Below are 21,512 nucleotides of genomic sequence, written 5' to 3' on the forward strand. Positions count from 1 at the left end.
ATATTCATCTATATAAGAGTATGATCAACATTAAAATAAATAAGTAAAACAACTTTATAAATGTGTGGGTGCATGTGTATGTGTGTGTACTGTCGCCAATAGCGTACTGATTGGCATTTTCCTTACAATGTGAAGAAATGTCCATGAAAGTTTCACTCTGACTCTTATAATATGAGTTTACAATAGAAAGACACTGGATGTATTACAAGGCATATGGTAAGCAAGAAGATGAAAAACTAGCAATTACTCGATGTACTTCGAAAACACAAAAAGTTAACCTTGGACAGAAATTGTCCCAGGGATATATAACTTTGATGCAGTCTATGAATAAGCTAAAGAACTTTTAGATTTCTCTTAACTTCAATTATCACTCTCAGTTAATTTTTGTTGAGTGTTCACTAAGTCAAGGGAAAATATAAATATAAGCATAATTGCAGAGACCCATTTGTATTGCAGTTCTGTCCAACAGGATTTTCACTGATGATGAAAATATTCTCTGTGCTCTCTCTTACTGCATCTAGCCTGAAAGACTGAAGAATTTATAAATTTTATTTAATTTTAAGTAAGTTAAGTTTGAATAGTTTCATGTGGGTCTCGATATTATATTGAACAATACAGGCAATAAAGAAATGGCATTGCTCTCTGAGTCAGGCAACTTAAACTCTAGTTTCAACCCTACTTGTATGGGGTGTTTGCGTTTGTGTGTGTGTGTGTGTGTGTGTGTGTGTGTGCACGTGCACATCTATGTGAGAAAGATATATAAATATAATATATAGTATATACTAATATGTAATAAATATATATGTACATTATAATATACTAAATACAATATAATATATAATGTTTATTATATATAGTTTAATTATTATGCATGTTATATATAATAATATATAGTATATAATATATTGTATATTATATATAATTGTATATTTTATATATGTGTGTGTATGTTATATATATATACTATTCCTGCAATGTCTACTCTGTCTGTGACTAAATTTTCTTATTAATAGACCAACAGATTTCACTAGGGACGAGATTAAAAACATGTGGCATTGGAGCCATTAATGCTGATTCCTGTGCTCATGGCAGACATCACTAATCAATCATCACACTTTTTTTTCAGCTAGTCAGGTGTAGCATTAATATTCTTCTCCACAGGATGCTGCAGCAAGCACTTACCAATCGAATACAGTTGGCATGTGAAAAAGAGCTTATATGCATTCTCTGTAATAGATAGCTTTTGCAATTCCTTCCAACTCCAAATTACTTGACTGAATCCAAAGTGTCTTGCATCTTAAGATGAATAGAATTTTATGGAAGCAGAACATGGTTGTCCTTCTTGAAGTCAAGTGGAAAGTAATTAATCATTGTTATACAGTCATTTAAGAATTTACCTAAATAGTTTTGAACCTATTTGTTGACCATATGGTGGAAAAAAACTGTGAGGTTAAAATAACAACAAATTAATACTAGTTCTAGCTTCTTTAGTTATTGGCTCATAGGAGCCATGAAAAGTATTTGAGGCTCAGTGTCCGCATTTGTTAAATATGGAGAATTATATCCTCTATTATATCAATTTCACTTGCAGTTAATTAATAGCAGCAACATATTTAACAAGGAAAAATTACTATTAATATGCTAGTGGTGAAGTGTGGTCATTTAGCATTTCTAGGTTGCATTTCACTAAAAAGCACAGCAAACATTTACTTATATTAAAATTATGGCTTTTATTTGTAAAAGGCTATAGGATGAGAAGGATTATTTGTAATAGTTGTTTATGTATACACACTCAGCCTCACAAGTTCTTGCTACTGGGGATTTTACATTAAGATTAAATATATATGCATGGGATATGAAGTGTGATAAATGAAAGAGAACCAGGAGGTCATTGATTACAAGTACCACAGCAAACAGACTCTAAGATGCAGATTAGCATGGGTGAGGTTAAATTACGAAATACTCTTGGGATAAGCAACTGTGGAAGACAAGAAAAATTGTGAATAGTGCTGCAAAAAACGTATGTGTGCATGTGTCTTTATAGTAGAATGATTTATAATCCTTTGGGTATATACCCAGTAATGGGATTGCTGGGTCAAATGGTATTTCTAGTTCTAGATCCCCATGAGGATCTTTTATGACCCTTTCTAGCCTATTTTGTATTCTATTGTTGCTGTAACAAATTGCCTCAAACTTAGTGATGTCAACAATACAAATTTATTATCTTAGAGTCAGAGGTTCAACACTAGTTTCACCAGGCTAAGATCAAAGTATTGGTAGAACTTAATTCCTTTCTGGAGATTTTAGGGGAGACTCTGTAACCCTGCATTTTTCAGATTTAAGAGTCTGCCATATTCCTTAGGTCATGACCTCTTTGTTCCATCTTCAAAGCCAGGAACATTGCACCTCTCTGATGTTGCTTTTATAGTCATTTCTCTCACTGACTCTGCTTCTGCCTCCCTTTCACTTTTAAGGACCCTTGTGATTACACGGGGACTGCCTAGATAATGCAGCACATTTTCCCTAGTTAAAGGTCATTTGATTAGCGACCTCAATTCCATCGCCAATCTTAATTTCCCCTTGCCATGTAATCTAACATATGCAAATGTTCTGGGATTAGGACATGAATGTATTTGGGGGATTATTATTCTGCCTACCAAAAAAGGTAACCACTATTTTGATTTCTAGCATCATAAATTAGTTTTGTCCTTGAATTTGATAAATGAAATATTACGTATTGTTCTTTTGTCTATCTTTTTTCACTCACATATTTTTGGGTCTTATCTTTATTATCAATAAATTGTTATTTTTATTGCTCTGTAGCATTTCACTAAATAAGTATACCGTACTTCATTCATCTATCATGCTGTAAAAGAGCATTTGGTTTGCTTATAGACTGTGTCTATTATGAAAAAATCTGCAAACATTGTTTACACATTATTGTGTGGCCACCTGAACTCCTTTCTACCAGGTATATACTGAGGAGTGGAAGTATTCAGCTATGAATTAGGCATCTGGTTTTAGGTTTGGTGGAAACTGACATCTCATTTTCCAAAGTGGTTTTACTATCTTATAATTCTACCAGCAATGTAAGAGAGTTCCAGTTACTCCTCATCCTAGCCCACACTTCATATTGTCTGTCCTTTTCACATAAATCATGATGGCTGTTCAGACGTATCTTTCTCATTGCAGTGAGATCACCTTGTGGTTTAATTTGCTTTTCTCTAAAGGCAATTAACATCATTGGCTATTTGCATATCTTTTTTGTGTGTAGTGTCTATTTGAGTCATTTTTTTTTAATTGAATTTTTAGTTGGATTTTTTATTTATAGAAGTTTGTTGTATAGCCTAAATATAAATCTTTCTCAGATATAGGTATTTCAAATAGTTACTTCCAGTCTGTGACTTGTGATTTTAATTTGTTAATAATGTTATTTGAGAAACAGAAGTTTTTAATCTTAAAAATTTTCATTTAAAATTTTATTTTATTGTTAGGGCTTTTTGAGTCCTATTTTAGACAACTCCACCTATAAAGCACTTATTTTAACATACCCTACATTTTCTAAAACACCAACTCTTTCACATTTAGGCCCATAAGTTATCTCAAACCAATTTTTGTACATGATATGAGGCAGAGGTCAAGGTTTATCTTTTCCCTATAGATGCCTAATTATTCAAATTCTAGTTGTTGAAAAGACCACATTTTTCAAATTAAATGCAGTGGTGTTTTCTTAAAAATAAATCAAATGATTATTAGGTATGAGTAAATAGTTGTTTAATTTTTACTTTTGAGATAACGTGATTGATTAATTTATATAACATCAACCATGTTAATTTTTGCTTGAGTTCAGACCCTGATTTGAACCATGAAATGATTAATAATTCCAGTAAGAGTTTTCCCAGTGATGGTATACATTCAGACCCAATCATTTCATATTTATGGAGCCCATGGAAATATGAAGTTGGGTTCCTTTCTGTCAGTATTTTCTACACATTTCAATAGCTTGAGCTTATACTTTCATATTGTTATGAGATAAATTCCTTAGTAAGAAAAAAGTGACAAATACTAACAAACATTTACTCAGTGCTTATTGTATGTTAAACACATGATATTCATGATTCATGTTTGACCAGGGCTTCTTTCAGCATGACATGAGTACACATGAGCAATTAATAGTCATTGTTCTATGCATTTGTTTAAGAAATCCTAGAGGCAATATTATTCCCTATTTTATAGATGAATGATAAGTCTCAGGAGGATAAAGTTACTTTCCTAAGTTCATGAAACATTAAATGTAAGTAAGCCATGCATTTTAGGCCTACCGTCTTAAAATTTTCATTTTGGAAGAAATCTTAATGTCTATTTTCTTCAACTCACTTTCAATCATCCATCCCATCCCAGGTGGTCAAAAGGTCTTTCAAAAATATGCTTGAAAAACCTGAGTGGCAAATTGTTCTTTTTTTTTTTTGAGGCAGAGTCTTGCTCTGTCACCCAGGCTGGAGTTCGGTGGCGCCATCTCCACTTGCTGCAAACTCCGCCTCCCAGGTTCAAGCAATTCTCCCACCTCAGCCTCCTGAGTAACTGAGATTGCAGGCATGCCCCACCATGCCCAGCTAATTTTGTATTTTTAGTAGAGATGGGGTTTCACCATGTTGGTCAGGCTGGTCTCAAACTCCTGACCTTGTGATCTACCCGCCTTGGCCTCCCAAAGTGCTGGGATTACAGATGTGAGCCACCATACCTGGCCAAATTGTTCATTTTTTAAGATGAAAACACATAAACTGGAAATTAAAATTCTGATCTTTGGTTTAAGAAAATTACGAATACTGGCTCCATAAGTGTTAACTCTGTGGCATTGAGTAAGTTACATAGCATCCCTGGGTTTCAGATTTCTTACTGATCTTAGTAGAAAAAAATATATATATCTTATATGATTATTTTTAAGATCAAATAAGATAGGGCCAACCTCTTACCTTGGAAAGACCATAGCATGTAGTAAATTCTAGGCATATACTACTGTTATTGCTATGTCATCTTTGGGCAGCTCAAACTTTTAAAAATTTTCTGAATTAGAATTCACTTCTCTGCCTGTGGGACATTCAGAATATGGCACTGTCTTTCTCTGAATTATTTGAAGCCAGACACTCTGTTCCCTCTGAGTCTTTTTGTATCTAGGCTTACCTCCCGTTTCTTTCAACCTTATTTCAAATGTTGTGCTTTTAAGATTGTGAGTTACTTGGGTCAAATATGTGATTTTTTCCCCACATATCCCTAAAAGTGACTAGCACAAGATAGATAAAATAATCAAGGAATCAAAGAATGTTTGTTGAATGTATGAATGAATGAATGAATGAATGGATTCCTCATATTCTTTTGGTCATTAATATTTGTCATCATAGCATTTCTCCACTTAATTTTTAGGCCAGCATGTCTCCACTGTAACATAATTGAATTTTTCATCATTGTAGATAGATTACATAGATGACATCTATCACTCCAATCCCTTAAACATCTTATAGTTATTGTTATATATATATTATTTTTATACATATTTTAAATATGTGTATTATCTCAATCCTCACAGTATCTCAATTATAGTAGATATCATTGCTTTCATCTTAATGAAAAATAGACTGGTATTTAGAAAGATTAAGTATTATAAGTGGGATATGAACTCAGGATTGTAATTTTTTTATGCCGTGTTTGAGCCTTTCTTGTTGATATTGTTGTTGTTTTTATTTCAATACGTTTTGGGGGAACAGGTGGTATTTGGTTACATGAATATGTTCTTTAGTGGTAATTTCTGAGATTTTTGGTGTACCCAACACCAGAGCAGTTCCACTGTACCCAATGTGTAGTCTTTTATCCCTCATACTCCTCCCACCCTTTCCCTCGAGTCCCCAAAGTTTATTGTATCAGCCTTATGACTTTGCATCCTCATAGCTTAGCTCCCAGTTATTAGTGGGAACATATGATGTTTGGTTTTCCATTCCTGAGTTGCTATATATAATTTTGTAGTTCAGTTTCTTAAATACACAGCATTACTAACTCAAAGATGAATAGCTCATAAGAAAGTAATTCTAGCCACCTGCCTTATGATTACAATGGAAAATTGTTCTGTTCTCTTAATTTCTCGGTTATTTTCTGGTATTTCTTCTCTCTTCTCATGTCACTCTCCTAACAAGGCCATCTCCACCCTTGGCAGGTTGTTATTAGAAACATTTCTGCATATTAACTTGAATTAAGTTACCTTTACACATAAAACAACATGTGAGTGGCAGGCCCTTCAACACACCTGGACACATGAGATGCATCTCATCTCTACTAGTTTATGTGGCATAATGGCATCTCACTATGCTTCTTGATCCTTCTTTTTCCCTCCCTGGATGCTGAACATCAACTGAGGCAGAACTTTCAAGACTGTCTGTGTTCCACTTCTGAAAAGTATCATTGGCATAATCTCAAAAAGAAGTCACATGTACTATTGCAATTTTTAGTTGGATAATGCCAGAATAAATCTTCAAAGGAGGCAGACATATGATGAGGTGCAGTAGAGTATGTTGGAAAATGCACTAAACCCAGACTAAACCTTCCTGTCATTCAGAACTCCTGGTTATGTCCTGTCATCTCTCAGTCTCAGATTTCATATCTCTAAAATGAAAATGAAGATCAAATGAGGCAAATAATGTGAAAGTACTCTGTTTTTAAAGATCATGGCAAAAAGTAAGTGTTATGAGAGGTCAGAAAATATATGGTGGTATTTTGGTAGATCCTCATTCAATTTCTTCAATAGAATCAAGATTATTACTTTTTACTTAATTTATCTTCATTCATTAGTTTATTCAAAAATGTTACTCAATATTAATCAAACTATCAAAATTATAATTAATACACAAAAGTTAACCATTTCATGAATAAATGTAACAAAGAGAAAATATAATTAAAGTAATAATTGGAAGTATAACTGTGATATGAGCACCAAAAGGTATAATAATAAATATAACAAGAAAAAAAGCAGAATCTCTAAAATAATTGTAGCTGGCCGAGCGCAGTGGCTCGCATCTGTAATCCCAGGACTTTGGGAGGCCGAGGCGCACGAATCACAAGGTCAGGAGTTCTAGAGCAGCCTGGCCAACATGGTGAAACACCATCTCTACTGAAAATACAAAAAATTAGCTTGGTGTAGCATTGAGCGCCTGTAATCCCAGCTACCTGGGAGGCTGAGGCAGGAGAATCGCTTAAATCCGGGAGGCAAAGTTTGCAGTGAGCCAATATAGCTCCACTGTACTCCAGTCACAGCAACAGAGTGTGACTCCATCTCAAAAAAATAAGTAAAAATTAAAAAAAATAATACATATATAGAAGAAAAACTCAAAAAAGGTAAGAAAAAAAATGGCTTGAATGGAAAGACATATTTTAAAGCTTTTGAATTTTTCTTAAATTCTAGAAATATATGCATTTCTGCTAAAGAGTCCAAAGAATTTTTGGAGGAATCTTAATAGAATTATTCTAAAGTTCATCTGGAAGATGTAAATATTCTTTTTAAGAATAATGTGATCAGTGTTGCATAATTTTCCAGATGAACTTTGGAATAATGTTATTAAGATTATCCCCAAATTTCTTTGGAATATATAATAGACATGCATACATGTAACAAACCTGCATGAAAGTTCAAAAACTTAACATAAAAGTTCAGAAAAAGAATATTCAGAGGAGTTACCTCCCATATGTATTAAGGATATTTCAGAGCTACAGTAAGTAAAATATGTTCCTTTATTGGAATATAGACAGAGAAACATAAAGAAATTTAGAACTTACAAAAGTAGACACTAGTGTGTACTGAGATTTAAAAATTTCAAAAGGTAGTTAAATCATTGGTTTGAAAAAATAAAATGAAATAGTCAATAAATGGTGGTCATCATGCTTCAATTTGAGAGAAAAAAACATCAGCCTAGATTCTCATCTCATTCTGACACTAAATATATTTCCGATAGATCATTCACTGAGTTGATTACTTGGGTCTCATTTTACTATGTTGTATTTTATTGTAATTTAAATAATATAGTTTGAACCAAGCTCTAACCCTACCTCAACAGCCCTCATCAAACTCAGATAGAAACCCAATGGATATTAGGCTAGGCAACCATCCCAAATGTCAAACAGTATGCTAAAATCCTTCTCATCTCATTCCTGATTTTTACAATGACTTTCTTTGTGGATCAACTTCTCCATGTCTTGCTCTTTCTCCTGTTAGAATTGAAGTGTAGCACAATACGCCTCCACCCAAAGTATGCCACGTTTCATAAGGATTATTTTGAGCTGAAGCCCATTGAGAGGAAGCAGATACAAGAAAAGCTCTCTGCTCTTCCCTTATTTGCCTAAAAGCAGGACATACAATTATAAAGGTTTTCTTCCATATTGGCGTGCTGCACCCATCAACTCGTCATTTACATCAGGTATAACTCCCAATGCAATCCCTTCCCCCTCCCCCCTCCCCATGATAGGCCCCGGTGTGTGATGTTCCCCTTCCCGAATCCAAGTGATCTCATTGTTCAGTTCCCACCTATGAGTGAGAACATGCGGTGTTTGGTTTTCTTTTCTTGCGATAGTTTGCTAAGAATGATGGTTTCCAGCTGCATCCATGTCCCTACAAAGGACACAAACTCATCCTTTTTTATGGCTGCATAGTATTCCATGGTGTATATGTGCCACATACATATGTAACAAACCTGCACGTTATCCACATGTACCCTAGAACTTAAAGTATAATAAAAAATAAATAAATAAATAAATTTAAAAAAAATAAAGGTTTTCTTCCTAACTCTCTATCATGAAAAACAAAGACTGATCCCTGGAGAGTACCTATGTTAGACCCTTATCAGCCTGGAGACAGCACCAGCAGAATCTATTATACGTTAACAAACTCTATTGATTAATTTTTATCTACCTTGGTTTCCCATGTATTTGTTTCCTCACAATTTGTTGCCCCTAGAGACTCAAGATCCTTTACCTTTGTCTTCTCATTTCTCTAAAAATGCATTGTTCTTTGTTTAAGATACTATATATGCCAGAGTTCTAAGCCACTTCTTTAAGAGTTACTCTTTTCCTGAGTTTTCTCTTAGATACAATACATGTTAATAAACTTATGTTTGTTTTTTCTCTTGATAATGTGCTGGTGGTGTGCAGGGGTCCCAGCTAAGAACTCAGGAGAGTAGAAGAAAAAGATGTTTTTTTCCTTCTCTATAAGAAGGAAAGTCAAGGCAAATCCACTGCTGCACTAGATGTGCCCAGACATATTTAAGTTCCAGCAGTTGATATAATTTTCATTCTTAAAACAGTCTTGGATACATGCATTGCTATGACAAGCCTCGCCATAAGCTGACCCACTTATATCCTCTCCTCAGAGTCTCCACACAAGTCTTTTGTGAATAATAATCAATCCTTAGCTGATTTGTTCAAATAAGCAACCCTTGCATATATATTCTGTAACCCACTCAATTCACTCATGGATCTTTCCCATATGAAGTTCAATCTGTTTCTGTTATTACTTTAAACAATTAACTTATCCCTTTAGGCATTCTCACCATCTATTCCAGGTGTTGGTAATGTTTTTTCTGCCAAAGACTGAGAAGTAAATATTTTAGACTTGGTGTGACATAGGGTCTCTGCTTCAACTACCATATTCTGCTATTGTAGCACCATAAATTATACATAAACAAATTAGTGTTTCAATAAAACTTTACTACTAAAGTAGGCAATGGGCCAATCCATTACTAACCACAGACTTTATATATTCTGAGTACTTTTACTTGATTAAAAATTCTAAAAACATTTCCAAAATATTACTCATTTCACTGCTTAAAAGCAAACAAATAAACAAGTTAGTCAGTAATTATTGATAGTAATTAACTTTTCTTATAAAGAATTTACTTGTTTGTTCATAATTTGGCTATATCTTTGGGACAACACTCTTCTTTAGAAGTTAAATAACACATGTTATCATTTTAACAAAAATAGATTATTTAGAAAGATGGTCGGTTGAAATAGAGTGTTAAATGACTGCATTTTCCTACTAAAAATACATGGTTCAACCTTTACAACCAGACAGAAATGGTCAATACCAATACCTACTTTTTAATTCTAAGTAGGCTGGAAGCTAGAAATTATTATTGTACCCGCATAGATTTTGGATTCAGAATGACTGGTATTAGAATCTCAAATCTTATGTTTGCTAACTGTATACATTTGAGAAAAACAGCCAATTTTTTTTTTGAATTAGTCAAATAGATTTAATACTACCTAGCTTAGCAGATGGCCTTATATATTAAATGAGATTTACATTTACAATCCCAGTACATAATAAGTGATCAACAAAGCTTAGGCATTATTATTGGACAATAATCCTGACTTTTAATATGTAAGCAAACTTTCTACCTAAACTAAAGTTTCACAAAAGTATAGTCAAAACTTTCATAACTAAACTATCCATTTTCACTTTTAATAATATAATTGTTTGTATTATTTTGGCATCTTTAAAGTTTATTTCGTATTTACCCAACTAGAGGGATCCTTGCAAACTGGTGCCTTCACTACTTTTTTATATGCTACTGGGTTAAACCTGAAACTATTACCTGACCTAACAGTAAATCAATGTTTATTTCTGCCTATAAGGCCATTACGACACCCTTCTATAAGCCTACCACATCATACCAGGTATCTATACTATCAGAAATCAAGAATTAAAGTTGCAGGATATTTCATATCTGGCAACACTTCTTCAACAACTCAACTGATAGATTCAAGATTTCAGTTTCTTCATGATTAAAAATGGAAATAACTCTACCTTCTCTAATTAAGCAACAGATCTAAAATGGTTTAATAAAAATAGTAATATAAAGAAGTTATACATTGTTGTTTTTTGTCATTATTAGAGAACATATATTTACGGTAAGATTATAATTTATCCACTTTTAAAGCAATGTCAGCATATGACTCCAGAGATAGAAGAAGATCATCAAAGTGAGTTAACAGAAGATAAATTTCAGCTAATAATCAGTAGGAATTTTTAAACAATTGGAATGTTCTAAAAGAAATACACTTATTGAGATGCAGTGAGATCTGTGCTGCATTAAACATTTACATCAAAGTTGTTGACTACTTCTAGGAGATTCATATGAGACACATCAATATTTCAACTTTTAAGTCTATTGCAACTCTAAAAATCAACTATTGAAAAGACTAAGAGAAGACAAATAGAGGGTTAAAAAAATAAGTAAATAACAGAGAACTTCTCTTTCTGACCAAGGTGGGGTATCTAGGATTGAACATCCTCCCACTGTAAAAATGACAACACTAGAAAAGTATGGCATTAGGCTGAGGAGGAGTATGTCCCCTGAAACAAGGGGAGCAGATTAAGTGAGCCTTATGATTAGCTTTCTACTTGGAAACACTTTGTGGTTAGCAGGTGTATGAAGCTGGTAGGGAAGCAGTGTTACAAAATGAGTTCAGAAAACTCATGGAACAAGATGTACATCATAGTCAAGGAAGACTGAAGTGGTTAGAATTTGTAAAGCAAAATACAAAAGAAGAGGAGGATCAGCGTAAAGAAAAAATACTTCAGAAATCTGCATGTGGGCTTCATTGTCTTTTGCTGAATAGCAAGATATGCATGCAGAGGGCGAAACTCCAGGAGAAGAATAAATGGGGAGGCAGAGACGGGCTGTGAGGTGAACAGTTCCTGGAGCTTACAAAGGATGAAAGACAGTCAAGTTCTGATTGGTCGAAATAAAGAAAATATATTGAACACACAGACATTCAATGGATAACACAGATAGAAAGCACATTAGTAATAGGGCTAAAATAGTCCTGGAATAAAAGTCTACTTTATGCCCAAATTCAAAATTCTTAAAATAAAATGATTCAAGATAAATATATTCCATGAGTAATTTAATGGGCTGAAGCACAAACTCCAATACACTTCAAAAGAATACTACATATAATTGTCAAAACTTGGAAACCACCAAGATTTTCTTAGTAGGTGAATGGATAAATAAACTGTGTTACATCCAGACAACAGAATATTATTCAGGATTAAATAGAAGTAAGCTACTAAGTCATGAAAAGACATGATGGAGAAAAATTAAATGCATATTACTTAGTGAAAGACACCAATCTGAAAAGGTTGGACATTGTAAGATTTCAAGTACATGACATTTTGGAAAAGGCAAAACTATGGAGACAGTAAAAAAGATAAGATCAGTGGTTGTCATAGGTTGTGAGGGAGAGAGAAATGAATAAGACAAACATCGGGGGTCTTTAGGGCAGTAAAACTATTTTGTATGATACTATAAAAGTGGAAATATGTCATTACACATTTTTCAAAACCCATATAATGAGCAATATCAACAGTGAGCCCTAAAGTACAAACTATGAACTTTGAGTAATAAAGATGTGTCAATCTAGGTTCATTGATTATAATAAATATACCCCTCTGATGGAGGATGGTAAAATGGTGGAGGCTACATATGTGTGAGGAAAGGGTTATATGGGATGTCTTTGTATACCTTCCTCACAATTTTACTGTGTACCTACAATTGCTCTAAAAAACAAATTCTTTTTAAAACAACAGTATAAAAAATCCAGCATTTTATGATCTGAAGTTGACAGTGTAAAGCATCCCATGAAAAATTATCCTGCCAAGAACAGTGTCAAACTTAAATAATGAGATTCAGAAAATATGATTAAGTATAGAGTTTATTTGAGGGCAAATCTTGAGGGTAGCTGCCTGGGAAGCACCAACCCCAAATGAATGAGGTCAGTGCTCCAAAGTGGAAAGTTAAGGCTTCACCTGTATAGACAAAGACAGAAAAATTTTTGTAGAATTACATTTTGTATTCAAGACCAGTGCATACATTGCAGTGATTTGATTGGTTACAGATGGCTACATTCCAAAAAACATTACTCGATCATTCTGGAGGAGGGGTAGTGATCTGAGAGTCTTCTATGTGGTCTTCCTAATTATTTACAGGAAAAATTGAGAACTTGTAGCTGCATGTCACATGACCTGGCTATGTCAGGTCACATAGCCACATTCCTTTGAAGACTGAAAATAAGTTAAAACTTCAACAGCTTTAAGTTTGAATTATTCAATCTCACAGCAGGAAAATGTGATACATAAGCTGGAAATAAATCAGTAAGTGAAAACAAAGCTATGAGTAAACAAAATGATTGAATTAGCAGATAAGGATTTTAAAACAGCTATTGTAAATCTGTTCAACATTTGCAAGGATTTCAAGGACAATGTGAACACAATGATGAAGGAAATATAAGATATGAGAAAAGGACCAAATGTGAATTCTCCAGGTGAAAAATACAGTATCAGAAAAGTAAATCTATGGATGGAATTAAAGCAGATTAAATACCACTAGGGACAGAAAAGATAAGAGAACTTGTATTCAAGGATCAGAAACCATCTAAGCTTAAGAAAGCATGTTGTCTTCATATGTTCATCTTGCTGTAACAGAACATTCAAGAATGGGTAATTTATAAATATCAGAAATGTATCTCTTACAGTTCTGGAAGCTGGGAAGTCCAAAATCAAGGTACCAGCAGGGTCCAGTCTACTGAGGGCTGCCCTCTGCTTTAAGATGACATGTTATTGCTGTGCCCTTCAGAAATAACAAATGCTGTGTCCTCACACAGTGCAAGGAGGAAGGGAAAAGGGGCTGAACCAAGTTCCCTCACATGTTTTATATAAGGGCATTAATCCCATTCATGAAGCAGAAGACTTCAAGGGTAAGTCACCTCGCAGAAGTCTCCACCTTATAAAACCATACCAACGAGGATTAAGTTGCATCATAAATTTTGGGAGGGACACATTCAAACCATAGCTCACATGGAGAAAAAAATTATTGAAAATATAAACAGGGTCAACGTGACCTGTTGGAGTATATCAAGCAGCCTCTTATACAAGTCTTCAAATAAGAGAAGAGAAAGTTGCAGAAAAAGTATTTGAAGAAATAATGGCTGAAAACTCTCAACATATTAGGAAAAATATAAACCGATATATCCAAGATGCTCAACAAGACTTAAGAACGCTAAACACAAAGAAAACCACACAAAGGTATGTAATAATCACTTTTCTGAATGCCACAGATGAAGAGAAAATTCTTAAAATCAACCAGAAGGAGCAAAAAAATTACATAGAAAATGACAATGGCCAGAGATTTCTTACCTAAAGACTTAGAGTCTAAACTACAATGAAGCAACCTCTTTGAAGTATTGATTTTATATATATTAATATAACATATTTATCATGTCTTCTCTGGGTATTGAATTCTTATGATAGATAGACAGATAGAATTCTTACTGTCTCTTTATCTGAGAGAGAGAGAGCGAAAATTCAATACCCAGAGAAGACATCTTTGAAAATAAAGGTGAAATATTTTTTTAAATAATGAAAAGTGAGAACACTTTGTCATCAGCTAATGTGATCCAAAAGAAATACTTAAAATTTTTTTAGACAAAAGGAAAATGATATGACAAAACATGGGTCCACACAAAATAATGAAGCTTCCCAGAAATAACACATTAATGGGTAAATATTAGAAACACACAAACTTGGGTTCTATTTTCTAGTAATGGTAGAGTACCTTATATAAGACTAAATGTCCAAATGATAAGAGAGAGAAAAACTGGGGAAAAAATGGTAGTAGTTTTAAGACAATAGAAAGTAGTCAAAAGCAGACATAAACTGGACAGGATTTGTCTGTTGAAGAAAAAAAAATGCCTTAAAAGACAGAGGAAAGAAAGAGGAAAAATGAGACATTATTTATAAGACTACAAAAAGAATAATGAAAGCTGACATTTCATCATACAAAAAAGAGGCTAAAAGATAATGAAATGACATCTTAAAATGCTGATAGAAAAACAAAAACCACTGTCAGCCTATCATTCCACACACAGCAAAAATATATTTCAAAAATGAAGACAAAATAAAGGCATTTTGGGATAGACAAACGAAAAAATCTTGTAGTAGTAGATACAGAGTACAAGAAATATTGAAATTATTTAGGCTTAAGGGATATGAAGTTACAAGGAAATGGAGATCTATAATATGAAAAGAGTAGCGCTAGAAATAGTAAACATGTAAGTCAATGAAAAAGTGCTTGCTACTTAATTTCTTTTAAAGTTAATTGACTAAAGTGAGAAACAACGTATGACAAGACTAGCAAAGGGATGAAAGAGGTAATAAATAGATTTATTCTGCTATAATATTATATGTAAAGTCACATATAAATAATTAAAGTTACAATGTCATAAGTGAAAATGCATATATAATATCAAAGAAAATACAAGGTATACATATATATATATACTTATCTCTCTCTGTATACATGAGGCCAAAAGAGCAGAGAGAGGAAACGTTTAAAAATATATAGTGGTTTCCAGGTACTGGCAGTGGGGGTGGAAAATGGCATTGTTTTAAGAGTAGAGACTTAGCTTAAGATGAAGAGAGTTCTAGAAGATGGATGGGCATAATGGCTGCATAACAATGTGAGTGTACTTGGTACCACTCAACTGTACAATTAAAATGGTTAAATTATATGTAATACACACATATGTACATTTAAAATCGGAAGTTAAAAGGGTAAAATAGAAAACAAACAGCAAAATGCTATATTTAAACATGAGCCTAGTAATTTAATTTATAGCTTTATGCTGCAACAGATACATTCTGTATAAGAAGACAGAAGCACTACAAGACAATGAATGGAAAATATATTTTTGCAAAAATAAGCATATGAAAGCTGATGTGACTTGGTTACTATCAGGACAAAACAAAATGCAAGAAAATTATTGTTAGCAGAGATAAAGTAAATCACTTCACCATGGTAGGTGTCAATTAATCAAAATTGCAAAATTGCAAATATTAAATTAATGAAAGAATTTTTATAGAAATATGGGAGAAATACATTAAAACTTAGTCATAATTGGAGATTTCAGTACTTTTACTTTTGTAATTAACAGGAAAAGTAGAGAAAGGATTACAGAAGATTGGAACTACAGTATAAACCAATCTGATTTGACTGACAACTAAACAATACTTATTCAAAAACTGCAGGACAAACACTTTTCTCAAATGTCCTTGGAATAGTCACTACAGTAGACTCAATGTTGAGGCATAAAACAAGTATTCATGGATTTCAAAACATACTCTGTTTCCTGAAGACAACAGGATAAAATTATAAATCAAAAACAATAAAATATCTAGAAAATCTATAAATATTTCAAATTAGGCAGCTCATTTCTAAATACCTATATGTCAAAGAAGAAATCACAAGAAAAATAAAAAATATTTTTCACTGAATGGTAACATATCAAAAGTTGTGGGATATAGCTAAAGTGTAATGGGAAACATACACTTTTAAGTACCACTGTTACAAAGGAGAAAGGCTTCAACACATTATCTAATTTTCCAAATTAAGAATCTAGAAAAAGAAAAACTGAAAGCAAGTGCAAGACAGTAAATATTAAAGATAAAAGAGAAAGACAATGAAATAGAAAACAAGCTACAAATTCACAAAGACTAAAATATATTGTTTAAAAAATTAATAAAATTAGAAAGCCCTACTTTGACGAGGCCAATTAATTTGATGAATCAATCAAGACTTCAAACACTAACAATAAACAATTTTTTTCTTTATATAAAATACTTTTTTGCTTTTTTTATTTATATAGATAAACATAATTAATAATTAAAATGTATGTCTTAAAGTGCCAGGTACAGATAGATTCATTATTTATTTCTATCAATCATTGCATAAAAAATAATGCCAAAATTACACAAATCATTTTCTAAAATAGAGAATTGCTTTATGATATCACTTTAAACTTAAGAACAAAATTAGACGTTAAATACACAAATAAATTATAGACCAATATCCATCCTTAATATGGATGTAAAAATACTTATCAAAATGTCAAACCTACCTAGGAAAATATTTTTTAAAAGATAAAACAGCATGATCAACTGTGTTTTTTCTAAGGAACGTAAGTTTGGTTCAATGTTAAAAAAATAAATAAATAAACAGATTGGTGGGGTCAGAACTAAGATGGCTGACTAGAAGCAATGGCAATCAGAGGTTCCCATGGAAAAGATCCAAAGTGGTGCAAATCCTGCATTGGCAACCAAGGCATCCAGGTTCTGTCATTAGTACTGACTAGGCAGCTGGTGTGACTCATGGAAAGGAAAGAAGAGCAGTGTGGTGCGGTGGCCCACCTGAGAGCCACACAGGGCTGGGGAACCCCTACCCTTAGCCAAGGGAGGTGGTGAGTGAGCCTGCTACCCAGCCTGGGATACTGCTTTTTTCACAGAACTATGCAACCCACGGATTGAAATATCCCACTTGTGAGCCCATGCCACCAGGGCCTTGGGTCCCAATTAGGAAGCCACGCAGATTCTAACTCGGGTAGAATCAGCCTAAGCCAAGTTCCCAAGGAGAGGTGCGACCATCACCACTGCTGCAGCTGCCTGCTGTCTAAGCCATCTGAGCTCTGTGCAGGAGGGGCAGCAGCCAACACTGCAGCTGCAGGGCCTCCCTGCAGGGATTCCAACTCCTCCAGCCAGGGGCTCTGAGACAAAAACTCTGATTTCCCTGGGCCTGAGTCCCTAGTGGGAGGAGTGGCTGTAGTCTCCATGGACCAGCAGACTTAGTGTTTCCCCCTGCTAGCTCTGAGGATTCCAGGCAGCCCAGATGAGTGGATTGCACCCCAAGCACAGCACACTCCCTCCACTAAGGAACAGCCAAAGTGCTTCATTAAAAGAGTCCTGCTTCCTGTGCCACCCATTCAGGTGAGATCCCCCAACAACAGGGGTTGTCAGACATCTGTTACAGGAACATCCCTATTGGCATCAAGTCAGTGCCCCTCAAGCTGAGAGATCCCAGAGAAAAGAGCAGGCATCCATCTTTACTGTTCCCTAGCCTCCTTGAGTGACATCTCCAGGCACAGGAGCAAACCAGATGAATAGGGCCTGAAGTGAACCCCCAGCAAACCACAACAACTCTACAGGAGAGGGACCTGACTTTTGAAAGAAAAACAAACAAACAGAAAGCAACAAAAACAGCATCGATGAAAAAAGTACCCACAAAAATCTCATCCAAGGGTTAGCAGCATCAAAGATCAAAACTAGACAAACTCATGGAAGATGAGAAAGAATCAACGAAAACACGCTGAAAACCCAAAAGGCCAGAATGCCTCTTCTCCAAATGATCACAACACCTGTCCAGCAGGGGCACAGAACTGGATGGAGGGTGAGACGGGCGAATTGACAGAAGCAGGCTTCAGAAGGCAGGGAATAACAAACTTTGCTGAGGTAAAGGAACATGTTCTAAACTAAGGCAAAGAAACTAAGAACATTGAGGAAATGTTAGAGGAGCTGCTAAATAGACTAACCAGTTTAGAGAGGAACATTAATGACCTGATGGAGCTGAAAAGCACAGCATGAAAACTTTGTAAAGTGTACATTAGTATCAATAGCCAAATCAATTAAAATGAAGAAAGAATATTAGAGATGGAAGACTAACTTGTTGAAACAATGCAGGCAGACAAGATTAGAGAAAAAAGAATGAAAAGGAACAAACAAAATCTCCAAGAAATGTGGAACTATATAAAAAGACCCAACCTACAACTGATTGGAGTATCTGAAAGGGATGGAGAAAATGCAACCACTTTGGAAAACACACTTCAGGATATTATCCAGGAGAACTTGCCCAATCTAGCAAGATGGGGCAACATTCAAATTCAGGAAATATAGAGAATCCCACTAAGAAACTGCATGAGAGGATCAGCCCCAAGACACATAATCATCAGATTCACTAAGGTTGAAATGAAGGAAAAAATGTTAAGGGTAGACAGAAAGACAGACCAGTTCACCTACAAAGGGAAGCCCATCAGACTAACAGCAGATCTCTCAGCAGAAACCTTACAAGTCAGAAGAAAGTGGGGGCCAATATTCAACATTCTTAAAGAAAAGAATTTTCAACCCAGAATTTCATATCCAGCCAAACTAAGCTTCATAAGTGAAGGAGAAAGAAAATTCTTTTCAGATAAGCAAATGCTGAGGGAATTCATTACTACCAGGCCTGCCTTGCAAAAGCTCATGAAAGAAGCACTAAATATGGAAAGGAAAAACCAGTACCAGCCACTGCAAAATACACAAAACTATAAAGACCAATGACACTATGAAGGAACAGCATCAACAAGTGTACAAAATAACCAGCTAGCATCATGATGACAGGAACAAATTCACACATAACAATATTAACCTTAAATGTAAATGAGTTAAATGCCCCAATTAAGAGACACAGACTGGCAAATTGTATAAAGAGTCAAGACTCATCAGTGTGCTGTATTTAAGAGACACATCTCATGTGTAGAGATACACATAGGCTTAAAATAAAGGGACAGAGGAGAATTTGTCAAGCAAATAGAAAGCAGAAGAAAACAGTGGTTGCAATCCTAGTCTCTGACAAAACATACTTTAAACCAACAAAGATCAAAAAAGACAAAGAAAAGCATTACATAATGGTAAAAGCATCAATTCAACAAGAAGAGCTAACTATCCTAAATACATATGAACCCAATACAGGAGCACCCAGATTCATGAAACAAATTCTTAGAGACCTACAAAGAGACTTATACTCTACTAGATAATAGTGGGAGACTTTACCACCCCACTGTCAATATTAGACAGATAAATGAGGCAGAAAATTAACAAGGATATTCAGGACTTGAACTCAGCTCTGGGTCAAGTGGACCTAATAGAGATCTGAAGAACTCTCCACTCCAAACATAAAATATGCATTTTTCTAAGTACCACATGGCACTTACTCTAACATCAATCACAAAATTGGAAGTAAAACACTCCTCAGCAAATACAAAAGAACTGAAAACATAACAGAGTCTCTCAGACTACAGTGCAATCAAATTAGAACTTAGGATTAAGAAACTCACTCAAAACCGCACAAATTCATGAAATTTGAACAACCTCCTCCTGAATGACTCCTGGGTAAATAATGAAAAAACAGAAATTAGGAAGTTCTTTGAAACCAATGAGAACAAAAAGACAACGTATTGGAATCTCTGGGATGTAGCTAAAGCAGTGTTAAGAGGGAAATTTATAGCACTAAATGCTCATGTCAGAAAGCTAGAAAGATCTCAAATCAACACCCTAATACCAAAATTAAAAGAACTAGAGAAGCAAGAGTAAACAAATTCAAAATCTAGCAGAAGACAAGAAATAACTAAGATTAGAGCAGAACTGGAGGAGATAGAGACACAAAAAAACCCTTCAAAAAACCAATGAATCTAGGAGTTCGCTTTTTGAAAAAAGTAACAAAATAGATAGACTGCCTGCAAGAATAATAAAGAAGAAAAAAGAGAAGAATCAAATATACACAATAAAAAAATGATAAAGGGGCTATCACCCACCACTGACCTCACAGAAATGCAAACTACCATCAGGGAATACTATAAACACATCTACACAAATAAACTAGAAAATCTAGAAGAAATAGATAAATTCCTGGACACATACACCCTCCCAAATCTAAATATTGTTCTATTCTATTGAATATTCCAAACCATTGAAAAGGAGGGACTCCTCCTTAACTCATTTTATGAGGCTAGCTTCATCCTGAAACCAAAACCTGGCAGAGACACAACAAAAAAAGAGAACTTCACGCCAATATCCCTGATGAATTTTGATGCAGAAATCCTCAATAAAATACAGGCAAACCGAATCTAGCAGCACATCAAAAAGCTTATCCACCATGATCAAGTTGTTTTCATCCCTGGGATGCAAGACTGGCTCAACATATGCAAATCAATAAATGTAATCCATCACAGAAACAGGACCTATGAGAAAAACCACGATTGTCTCAATAGTTGCCAAAAAGGTCTTTGATAAAATTCAGCACAGCTTCATCCTAAAAACTCTCAATAAACTAGTTATTGATGGAATGTATCTCAAAATAATAAGAGCTATTTATGAAAAACCCACAGCCAATATCATACTGAAGGGACAAAAGCAGGAAGCATTCCCTTTGGGAACTGGCACAACACAAGGATGCCCTCTCTCAACACTCCTATTCAATATAGTATCGGAAATTTTGGCCAGGACAATCAGGAAAGAGAAAAAAATGAAGTGTATTCAAACAGGAAGAGAGAAAGTCAAATTGTCTCTGTTTGCAGACGACGAGATACTGTATTTAGAAAACTCCATTGTTTCATCACCAAATCTCCTTATGCTGATAAGCAACTTCAGCAAAGTCTCAGGATACAAAATCAATGTGCAAAAATCACAAGCATTCCTATAACCAACAATAGAATAGCAGAGTGACAAATCATGAATGAACTCCCATGTACAATTGCCACAAAGAGAATAAAATACCTAGGAATACAGCTAAAAAGGGACATGAAGAACCTCTTCAAGGAGAACTACAAACCAC

The sequence above is a fragment of the Chlorocebus sabaeus genome, chromosome 12, assembly GCF_047675955.1.
Source record: "Chlorocebus sabaeus isolate Y175 chromosome 12, mChlSab1.0.hap1, whole genome shotgun sequence".
NCBI lineage: Eukaryota > Metazoa > Chordata > Mammalia > Primates > Cercopithecidae > Chlorocebus > Chlorocebus sabaeus.